Source organism: Mustelus asterias, chromosome 2 (assembly GCF_964213995.1).
Source record: "Mustelus asterias chromosome 2, sMusAst1.hap1.1, whole genome shotgun sequence".
NCBI lineage: Eukaryota > Metazoa > Chordata > Chondrichthyes > Carcharhiniformes > Triakidae > Mustelus > Mustelus asterias.
Genome location: NC_135802.1, coordinates 92,479,725 through 92,488,967, shown reverse-complemented (window position 1 = coordinate 92,488,967; position 9,243 = coordinate 92,479,725). Strand labels below are relative to the sequence as shown.

Genomic DNA, 9,243 nt, shown 5'->3' with positions numbered 1-9,243 from the left:
TCCTGCCTGGTGATTGTTGAGCGGTGTTCATTCATCCGTTGTCATAGCGGCTGCATGGTCTCCCCAATGTACCATGCCTTGGGACATCCTTTCCTGCAGCGTATCAGGTAGACAACGTTGGCCGAGTCGCAAGAGTATGTACCGTGTACCTGGTGGATAGTGTTCTTACGTGAGATGATGGCATCCGTGTCGATGATCCGGCATGTCTTGCAGAGGTTGCTGTGGCAGGGTTGAGTGGTGTCGTGATCACTGTTCTCCTGAAGGCTGGGTAGTTTGCTGCGGACAATGGTCTGTTTGAGGTTGTGTGGTTGTTTGAAGGCAAGAAGTAGGGGTATGTTCGTCTTCATTGATGACATGTTGAAGGCTCCGGAGAAGATGTCGTAGCTTCTCTGCTCCGGGGAAGTACTGGACGATGAAGGGTACTCTGTCTGCCGTGTCCCATGTTTGTCTTCTGAGGAGGTCGGTGCAGTTTTTCGCTGTGGTGCGTCGGAACTGTCGATCGATGAGTCGGGCACCATATCCTGTTCTAATGAGGGTGTCTTTCAGCGTCTGTAGATGTCTGTTGCGATCCTCCTCATCCGAGCAGATCCTGTGTATACGGAGGGCTTGTCCGTAGGGGATGGCTTCTTTAACGTGTTTAGGGTGGAAGCTGGAGAAGTGGAGCATCATGAGGTTATCCGTGGGTTTGCGGTACAGTGAGGTGCTGAGGTGACAAATCCTTGGTGGAAGTGAGTGTGTCCAAGAATGCAACCAATTCTGGAGAGTAGTCCATGGTGAGTCTGATGGTGGGATGGAACTTGTTGATGTCATCATATCGTTGTTTCAGTGATTGTTCGCCATGATCCAAAGGAAGAAAATGTCATCGATGTATCTAATATATAGCATCGGTTGAAGGTTCTGTGCAGTGAAGAGGTCTTGTTCGAACCTGTGCATGAAGATGTTGGCATATTGAGGTGCGAATTTGGTCCCCATGGCTGTTCCGTGTGTCTGGATGAAGAACTGGTTGTTGAAGGTGAAGACGTTGTGGTCCAGGATGAAGCGGATGAGTTGTAGAATTGCATCTGGAGATTGGCAGTTGTCGGCATTGAGTACTGAGGCAGTTGCAGCAATGCCGTCGTCATGGGGGATGCTGGTGTAGCATGCCGAGACATCCATTGTGACGAGGAGTGCTCCTGGTTCAACTGCTCCATGTGTGCTGAGTTTCTGTACGAAGTCTGTAGTGTCGCAACAGAAGCTGGGGGTTCTTTGTACAATGGATTTCAGGATGCCCTCGACATAGCCAGAGAGGTTCTCACACAGGGTCCCATTTCCTGATATGATGGGACAGCCGGGTTTGTTTGCCTTGTATATCTTCGGGAGGCAGTAGAGATCTCCAACGCGGGGAGTACATGGAATGAGAGCACAGATGGTGCTCTGAAGGTCCAGATCTTTCTGTGGAGTTGACGAGTGTGTTCTTTGGTTGGATCTGCAGGTAACTGTCTCTGTAGTGTTCCTCGTTGTTCAGTTGTCGGTACATTTCTTTGCAGTAATCCGTCCCGTTCAGTATGACAGTGGCCCCTCCTTTCTCTGCTGATTTGATGACAATGTTGCGGTTGATCTTGAGAGCACAGATGGCTTTGCTTTGTGCTTGGGTGACGTTCGGGGCTGTCTTCTGAGTGCGGCTGATGAATCTGGCATTGACACACCTCCTGATGGCTTGGGCATACATATTGAGTCAAGGGTAGTGGCCTTCCGGGGAAGTCCAATTCGAATCTTTCCTCTTCGGTTGCTGCACCGCGGATCTCTCTGTCGGATGTTCCGGTTCATTGGCTGTCTCATCGGGCTCAATGTTGGCCTCTTGGGGTTTGTGGAAAAACTCCCGCAGCCTCATTTGCCTGATGAATTCCTCTGTGTCCGCTGTGAGACTAATGGGGTCTATTTTGGGGGTGGGGTGGAAATTGAGCCCACAGCTGAGAGCTTCGATTTCATCTGGTTGAAGTGTGCAGTCCAACAAGTTGACAATGGATTTCACTGCGGTGGCACTGTTTTCTACTGTGGTACCGAGGGAGGCTTGGTTGCTGCTGGTGGTGATGCCGAGTTTCTCAAGTTTCCTGTTCTTGGTGTTCATGTAGATGGCGTAGTTCCGTTGTCTCGTCTGCTTGGCAGTGTTTCACAGCTGGTCCGTATCCTGAGTGCAAGTTGAGAATATGGACTCTATCTTGGTTTCCAGGTTGTGGCGTCTGCTGTAGAGCTGGTGTATGAGGTGGTTGAGGAGGGTGAGAGAGGTGCGACGGCAAAGTCTCTCAGCGTAGTCTGTGTTATGGGTTGACCTGAGTGGGTTCGTGATCTGTAGTCCTTTCGGTATCTTGTCTGCTTTCTTGCATCTTTGTAGGAACTTGATGTCTGTGTCGATATGCGTGATCCTCTTGGAGATCCTCTCCACTTGGAGCTGGCAGTTTGCGGTGTCGATGGTAGCCATGATGTGGGATGCTTACAGATGCTGCCAGACCTGCTGAGATTTTGCAGCATTTTCTCTTTTGGTACCCGTATGGTAGGTATAGGAAGGCAATTTTCAAAAACAATTGGGTCATTTTTCCAAACTATCTTTAGTTTCCATATACTGCTAAATCTCTCAAAAGCACCAGAAGCAAGTTCAATCTTCCTTTTGATGTCTTCTTCCCTGAGGCATACAAACTTTTCTACTTTTCCATCCCTTCTCGTTGAAATGTCAATGTCTTCCAGATGCTTCCCAGATTTTAGTTTTATTTTTGTTGATGTGTAATCCAATGTATTTTACCTTGACAGTTGGTCTCGGCAAATCTGTTTCGATGTTGTTATAAGATGTTGTTAGAGCAAATGTGAAATTGCTTAAAATCTTGCCAAACAAGGAGACTCCTCCAATATCATCTTTTAGTTCAAGCTGCATTATTTCTCCCAGTACTGATTAAGTAAACCAAGTGACAGCATGCATCCCTTTCTCACCCTAACTGATGATCTAACTCATTCTAGTAGTTTCCTACCCACTTAAACAATGTTCGGGGACGCGTTGTAGGTGTTTTCTATCAATCTGACAAGTTTTTCATGAACATCATAAATCCTTGAGACACGCCATGTCCCTTTTCACCACCCATGTCAAAGGCCTGCTTACAACCTATGAAGTTGTTGTAACAATGAGTGTTCTGTTCTGAAAATTTTTCTGCAATCTGTTTTATCATAAACAGTTTATTTATTTTGCTTTGTTCTCGAGTAAAACCAACTTCACTTCAACGATCTTTTTATTCTCCAGTGCAATGACTTGGTAAATACAGCATCTTTCTGATGTACTCGTTAAATTATTTCCTCTGTAATTTCTGCATTTGTGTATCTACTTTGATATAGGGTTTGTATTGATAACACCTTTCCTTCCTAGTCTTCAGGAATGTGCTTTTCTTCTTGGATTTTGTTTTGTGGTGTCACTTTCTCAGAATGTTCCTGTAACTCTGCAGTTCGCTGAACAATACGAGGGATCTAGTTTTCTTGCAAACTATCAATAGAAACTTTTATTACAACTTCCAAGGAATCTATCAACTTCCTTCTATTTGTGCAGGGTGGTTTCCCCAGGACTGATTCATCTACCTTGATCATTACGAGGATCTTTATTTACATTGTACACATTTTCAAAATATCTGAACACCATTAGCTCCTTACCTATTCATCTTCAATTACTTGATCATTTTAGTTTTTTACTGGAGCCATGTTAAGTTTGTAAGAATTACCAAGTTCTCTTACAATGGTTTCTTTCATTGTAATCTCCACTTTCTGCACTTTTTAATCAAATTGTTCTTATCTATCCGTGTCTTTATCTTTATTATTCTTGTTCGCCTGTTGTATTCAATCCTCATATTCGGGTCTGAATTTATCCTCGCATTAAGCTTTCTTTGCTTTTCACTCAACTCCAGGACTTTGTCTATTGTATTCTTTTGCAAAGAAATGCAGTTATAAAAGTTTAATAGGCAACTGTTAAAATTCAAATCGTTCTTGACGTGATAACCATTGAATCCAATAAATTATTCTACTTAGTACTTTTAGAGTTTGTAATTGAAGTTAGAATTTTAGAATTAATTCCGAGGTCAACCTTCTCCCTTCCTGACACTGATGAAACTTAGGAGATGGGAATAGATGTATGCTGTTCTGCCCCTCAAGAATATTCCATCATTGAAGTAGATCGTAGCTGGTCTGTACCTCAACTTTACCACTGCTGACTCCTTAAGGAATGTAAAGCTTGGATTTTCCAAGCAGAGCCAATTGTCCATGATGTTCACCCCGCCCGTTTTCCATTGTCAATTTTGGTGACTGCAAGAAACACCTGACCATTTACTGTTGGGCAATTTCATGCCATTGAAGTGAATATTTCCATCATTTCTGAAATTTCCAAATTTACTCCAAGAGCTTTCCCTATATCTTCACTTTTTGGAAAGAATGGAGGATGGTCAGGCAGCACCATACACTCATGACATCCATTCCCTGATGACTCAACCTCACAATACTGGCAGGGGAACATGTTCCTACATCTGTGAGTGTATGTAGGGAATTCACCTTACTAAGGCGGTAGCCACTGAATTGTTCTACACGTTGCAAGCAGACCTACAGCCCAACTCCACAAAATCATAGAATCATAGAATCATAGAAACCCTACAGTGCAGAAGGAGGCCATTCGGCCCATCGAGTCTGCACCGACCACAATCCCACCCAGGCCCTACCCCCACATATTTACCCGCTAATCCCACTAACCTACGCATCTCAGGACTCTAAGGGGCAATTTTTAACCTGGCCAATCAACCTAACCCGCACATCTTTGGACTGTGGGAGGAAACCGGAGCACCCGGAGGAAACCCACGCAGACACGAGGAGAATGTGCAAACTCCACACAGACAGTGACCCGAGCCGGGAATCGAACCCGGTACCCTGGAGCTGTGAAGCAGCAGTGCTAACCACTGTGCTACCGTGCCGCCCCCAAAAGGAACAGTACTGGCTGCAAAAGTATCATTTAAAACGCAGGAACATAATCTCACAACCTGTGGGCGAGTTAGTAACATTAGTTAATCTGCTGCATACAACTAATGCACAAACTAACCGAGGAAATTAGCTTCAAAAACGTTGGAAAATCCAGTGTGGCTCTGACATGTGGAAGCAAGTACGTACTTGGGCTCTGGAATTTAAGCTGTCAGAGAAATAACATTCCAAGGTTTGTATTATGCAGAAGAAAAAACATGAGCACATTAAGGCTTGAAAGGAGAAATCTAAATATTGGAGACACAGAATTGGTGGAGAATTACTCAGGGGATCTAGTGAAATGCTCCCTTGTAAGATTTTGAATTTTTACATTAAAGTAATAGAATCCCTACAGTGCAGAAGGAGGCTATTCGGCCCATCAATACTGCACCAAGTCTATGAAAGAGCATCTTACCTAGGCCCAGCCCCCATCCACCTACCCCATCCCCGTAAGCCCACACACTTACCATGGCTGATCCACCTAACCTACATGTCTGTGGACACTAAGGGGCAATTTAGCATAGCCAATCCACCCAATCTTTGGACTGTGGGAGGAAACCAGAGCACCCGAAGGAAACCCACACAGGCACAGGAAGAATGTGCAAACTCCACAAAGACAGACACCCATGACTGGAGTTGAACCCAGGTCCCTGGTGCAGTGAAGCAACTTTGCTAACCGCTGAGCAACCATGCAGTGCTTTCTGGTTCATTTTATGAACTTTTACATTTCTGATCAATAATTTTTAACCTTAAAAAAAGGAAAGGAAAGTGATATTTTGATTTTCATAAGATTAACCACACTATCATTGACTGAGATGCTAGCTGTTCATTCACAAAGGTTTTTCACCCCCTCTGGACCCAATCTCACAGCCATTGTACCTTATCTAATTGCATCTTACAAAATCTCTTATTCAAATTGCCACTCCCTCCTTTTCCCTCAGTAATTCAACCTGGTATTCTTCACCCATTTTGCTATACTTCTTCTACACTCAGTTCAAACTGGTAATTTTCCCTTCCTCTCCCCTCCTTGGTTAATGTTAGCGCTCTCCCTTCTTACAGTTTCTAAGTTAACGCTGGCACTCAATTCAAGCTCCCAGCTTCTTCCTACTGCTTCTAACTCTTTCCTTGTGTCTTTCATTCCCATCCAATTCACTGCTTCCCACTCCTCTTTGGTTTTCCCCATCTTTCCTTCTTTCATCATCAAATGAATGCCCTCTTTAATTATTATCCATATTTGTCCCCTCTTACTGTCATCCATTCTTCCCCTCTTTGTCGGTAATGGTAGGTACTAATACTTGGTGGCAGATAGTCTCACATTTGTTGAGCAATGCTCCCATGTGAAATAGCAGATGCTAACTGATCTGTGCCTTTTCAAGATTTTCTATCTTTAAAGTTTGTTTATTAGTGTCACAAGTAAGTTTACATTAATATTGCAATGAAGTTACTGTGAAAATCTCCTAGTCACCACACTCCGGCGCCTTTATATCCAATTTCTAATTTTGACAATTGTCCTTTTGTTTCTTCTAATAGTTTCTATTTCTCTTGACTGGATAGAAATATCTTGGGGGTGATTCTCCCAGCCTGTTGCACTGCTCTACCCAGAAATCGGCGCGGAGCTGCATAAATTATTTAAATGGTGATTTTAATCTGATTAACGAGCCCAGGACTGAAGTCTCTGGGCCCACTAGAGCTTCCCCATGACAGCCCCCCCCCGCCCCCCCACCCCCACCCCCCCCCCCCCCCCCCCCTCGAGTGTTTGACTCCAGTGGGGATTACTATTTAACTCCCCACTTGTGGGGAGCTGGTGGTCTGACTTCGCTGGAGTGAAGGGGGGCCATAGAGGCCACCAGGAGGTCAGGAATAAGGGGGGTGCCCCCTGGGCATTGCCAGCTTGGCAAATTAGGAGGCTGGCAGTGTGGGGCTACTGCGCATGTGCTGATCTCGTTGCTGACAGATTGGCGCATGTGCAGTGGCCCGCTCAGTGCTGAGCTATTCCGGCAGGAATAGGCCCCACTCTGGATTTTAATGAGAGATTCATGGTCGTGCACTCTGCGGTGCAGAGTGTGGGAGATTCATTTTGAAAATCCTGCTGAAAAAACCAGCAGCTTTTACGCAAACTCGACACTTAGAATTTTTTGGGAGAACCCCACCCCTTGTATCGGAGTATCAGGAAATGAAATTGATAGCACATGTGTTGATGTTTGAAGGAAAATATGAAGTGACAATCTTAAGCATTCTGCTCCCTGGCAACTGAGCTGAGTTTCTCCCAGACACTGAAATAAGTGCTCTAAAACGATATGTGAATGTTACGCTAAATTACATTTTTTTTAGTATAACATTATGATCATGGTATAGTGTGATGATTGCTCCTCTGCTTTATGTAGGTTGTTTACAAATAGTGAAGTCAACCGACGGATTTAATGTTCTCTGCATGCTGTTTTAACACAGCGGTTTACTGATTTTACAGGAACTCCTGCCGGCATGTGGTCATTAACTAGTACATACTCTTGTTGAAAAACACAGACAGATGTTTATGTACCCTGATTAAGTAGTGCGCTAAAAGTACTGCACAAAAGAATACAAAAGCAGGGATGTACTGCTGGGGCTTTATAAGGTTCAGGTGAGACCACACTTAGAATATTGTGAGCAATTTTGGGCCCCGTTTCTAAGGAAGTATTCTAAGTATTGGCCTTTGAGAAGATCCAGAGGAGGTTCACGAAAATGATCCCGGGAATGAAAGGCTTGACGTATGGAATTCATTGCTGCAGAAGGCTATGGAGGCCAGGTCATTGAGTATGCTTAAGACAGAGATAGGTAGGTTCTTGACTGGTAAGGGGATCAAGGGTTACGGGGAAAAAGCGGAGACTGGGGTTGAGAAATCTATCAGCCATGATTGAATGGTGGAGCAGACTCGATGGGCCGAATGGCCTAATTCTGCTCCTAATTACCATGTAGATGCACAACATAAGCTCAAATTTACAATAAATTCCAAGATTATGATTCCAAATAAGATTCAAGTCTTTTTTTTACATATTAATTTAAATGTTTTGATCAGTGGACCATTTTGCTTTGATATAGTCCAGAAACGCACTATTGATCAAACTAAATAACCTTAAGGATGAAACTCATTTTGATCAACAGCAAGAGGGGGAGCAAATTCAACACTGTTGTGTCTATTTTGAAATTGATGTCAAACTTAGCAGTGCATGGATTTGAACTGATGTATACTTGGGCCAATACTAAAGTTCATCAGGGTTTTTAAAAAATCAAATGACGATGATCTCTCCACCCGAGCAAAGCACAGGCATTTTGCTTGAATATTCAAATCAGGCCCCTGAGCTAGTTTCAAGATCAGTTTGTTAATTTTTAAAAACTAGTTGCATCTTGTACTTTGCCAACTATGATGTGTTTCTCTGGATCAACGATAAGCTTTAAAGGGACTGCTAGAGGCCCTGAACAAAAACTATTCATTTTTTTATCTATGCCTTATATATATATATATATATTTAATACTTTTCCAATTCAATCAAATCAAATCCAATTCAGAGTGTCAACAAGTTGAGACATTTCCGATCCAGGCTGACAAGACAGGGCAAGCGACCAAACCACCCTGTCCTGGGCCCGATCTACATGAGCCAAGCTGATTGGAGAAGGGGGAAGTTCCTCCTCCAAGACTTGGGCTCATTTGCATCTTAGCCAAAAGGCCGAGATCACTTTTAAAAATTGCTTCATATGAAACGTATGAAGCTTCAATGTAACCTAATGACCTCAACCAAGTGTAGCATCCTCTCCATACTACACTTGATCTTAGCCAAAAGGCCGAGAAGCCTTATATATATGTGGAACTAGGAGGTTTCTCCTGACACCACATTGATACTGAGAGTCACTGTTCCCCACCAATTTGCTTCCACTCCACTCCTCCTAAACCTAACCTGCAGCCAAACTGGGAGCAGAGCCTCTGGCAGCAGAATAGGTATCAATAGCTCGATCAACACAATTATTAATAAGAAGCCCGAGGCCCAGTTTCCCTCAAGCCTCAGACTCCTGATTTGGTCGTGCATCTGAAGCAGCCCTCCAGATATATGCCCAAAAACAGGCAATAATGAATTTCTATGACAGCCTGTCCCATATTAGTGCAGGACACATTGCACAAATAAATACAATCCCTTGAAGAGAATAATGTTGCACATGAAGGGCATATTGGAATTAATCCACATTTGTTGAGCTAAAAGG

General features: G+C 43.8%; 1 non-coding gene across 1 annotated transcript; it reads right to left on the bottom strand.

Moving 5' to 3' along the window:
* Nucleotides 1–8,647: 8,647 nt before the first annotated feature.
* Nucleotides 8,648–8,841, bottom strand: LOC144481954 (U2 spliceosomal RNA). The gene has a single exon (XR_013495811.1). It is a non-coding gene; the product is annotated as a U2 spliceosomal RNA (small nuclear RNA).
* Nucleotides 8,842–9,243: the final 402 nt, after the last annotated feature.